Source organism: Hydractinia symbiolongicarpus, chromosome 1 (assembly GCF_029227915.1).
Source record: "Hydractinia symbiolongicarpus strain clone_291-10 chromosome 1, HSymV2.1, whole genome shotgun sequence".
NCBI lineage: Eukaryota > Metazoa > Cnidaria > Hydrozoa > Anthoathecata > Hydractiniidae > Hydractinia > Hydractinia symbiolongicarpus.
In genome coordinates, this window is record NC_079875.1 from 38,318,827 (window position 1) to 38,321,326 (window position 2,500).

A 2,500-nucleotide genomic window follows, 5' to 3' on the forward strand; every position below is an offset into this window, starting at 1 on the left:
CTATGAACGCTTGGCTGCCACAAGCCAGTTATTACTTAAGACTTCACCGTTTCACACATACGTATCTGATAATACTCTCTTATTAAACATAATGTCATCATTTTACTTATATAATAGTAATAACTTTTGTGAAACATTTAAAAGTAGATGCAGATATTTGTCAGTGGATAGGCCATTTAGTAAGAAGAAAAATTGCCTGTAGAACCTTGGTGCTGGAAAGCCTCGTTCTCATGTTATTAACAGTTTAATGTTTTTGACAATAGAAACCGTCCAGTGTGTTTTGTATAGGACGGTTCTTACATGCATTTTTTGACAATTTTTTCTCAGTAACTACAACGTTTTAACGAAATCATAAAAAGCAAACTTATAAACAAAGGCATTTTAAGAAAAATGGCGGAATATTTTTGTGTGACTTTGGCTAGAACCAGACTTATGACGTCACAAAGTGCACGGTCAAACCTTCATAAATTCTAAAATTTCAAAAAATTTTAACTGCTGACGTCAGCATTTTTATAAAAAACGGACAAGAATTTCATGGTAGCAAATTTGGAGATCTATTACCATGCAAAATTTGGAGGTCAAAGGTCAACCGGAAGTACCTGTTTTGGGGCCTTACTTTTTTTGGTCTTTTTAAAAACAGGTAAATCGCTATAGCTTCTGAAATATTGAAGGTATTTCTTAAATCTTTGGCAGATATGTAAAACACTTCAGGCTAAAACCGGGTAGGAGCACAAATTCCCGATTTGTGGCTCTGCGGGGGGTCCAGAAGCCCTAAAATGTCAAACATTCAAGGCCAAATAAAATGCTGACGTCAGCGTTTTTTTTGAAAAAAAAATTCGTGTGAACCTTTGTCATGTCAAGATGGTTCATTGTGCCAAATATAAAGCCAATCCGACATGTCGTTCGGGATTTCCGATTTTTCCGATTTTTCCCTAATTTGGTGAAAACGCACGTATTGGCATGTTTAACATGCAATATTGGCCTTGCACAATTATTATTGAACGCAATATTTTACACAAATACTCACCACGTTAACCTCTCAACGCCTGGAGAAAATAATTGCCATTTGACTTTACGTTGCAGAATCATAGCGTTTCCAATTTCTCACAATTGCTGTTTTAACAAGGAAAAAGATGCGTTTTAGCATTTTTCGCGACCCATAACATCGTTTTATGATGTTGTTATCTCGTGGTACTTCATATTCACAGTTTTACATATGTATTCTTCAGGTCTACAAAAAATCTAAAACGTGTTAAAAAAACTAGAACTCAAACGAGGCTGTTCTTGTATCAAAATAAGCCGTTGAATTTCAATTTTCTGCTATTTCACGGAAATTTGACGTGCTGAAGTATTTCTTTTCAACGACATATTTTTGATGTTACAGTTCTTCTTTATTAAAACCGTTCTGTCACTAGGTACACGAAGAATAGATAAAACGAATTAAAAAAACAAGAACTCAAACGAGGCTGTTCTTGTATCAAAATAAGCCGTTGGATTTCAATTTTCTGCTATTTCACGGAAATTTGACGTGCTGAAGTATTTCTTTTCAACGACATATTTTGGATGTTACAGTTCTTCTTTATTAAAACCGTTCTGTCACTAGGCACACAAAGAATAGATAAAACGAGTTAAAAAAACTAGAACTCAAACGAGGCTGTTATTGTATCAAAACCGGCAGTTGAATTTCAATTTTCTGCTATTTTACGGAAATTTGATCTGCTGAAGTATTTCTTCTCAACGACATATTTTGGATGTTACAGTTCCTCTTTATTAAAACCCTTCTATCACTAGGTACACGAAGAACAGATAAAACGAATTAAAAAAACTAGAACTCAAACGAGGCTGTTCTTGTATCAAAATAAGCAGTTGAATTTCAGTTTTCTGCTATTTCACGGAAATTTGACATGCTGAATTATTTCCCGTCAACGACATTTTTTGTATGTTACAGTTCTTCTTTATTAAAACCGTTCCGTCACTAGGTACACGAAGAATAGATAAAACGAATTAAAAAAACAAGAACTCAAACGAGGCTGTTCTTGTATCAAAATAAGCCGCTGAATTTCAATTTTCTGCTATTTCACGGAAATTTGACGTGCTGAAGTTTTTCTTTTCAACGACATATTTTGGATGTTACAGTTCTTCTTTATTAAAACCGTTCTGTCACTAGGTACACGAAGAACAGATAAAACGAATTAAAAAAACTAGAACTCAAACGAGGCTGTTCTTGTATCAAAATAAGCAGTTGAATTTCAGTTTTCTGCTATTTCACGGAAATTTGACATGCTGAATTATTTCCCGTCAACGACATTTTTTGTATGTTACAGTTCTTCTTTATTAAAACCGTTCCGTCACTAGGTACACGAAGAATAGATAAAACGAATTAAAAAAACAAGAACTCAAACGAGGCTGTTCTTGTATCAAAATAAGCCGCTGAATTTCAATTTTCTGCTATTTCACGGAAATTTGACGTGCTGAAGTTTTTCTTTTCAACGACATATTT

The 2,500-nt window shown here is 34.1% G+C and overlaps 1 pseudogene; it reads right to left on the reverse strand.

Moving 5' to 3' along the window:
- LOC130620621 (large subunit ribosomal RNA) overlaps positions 1-2,500 on the reverse strand; it is a 7,101-nt pseudogene that overhangs the window by 536 nt on the left and 4,065 nt on the right.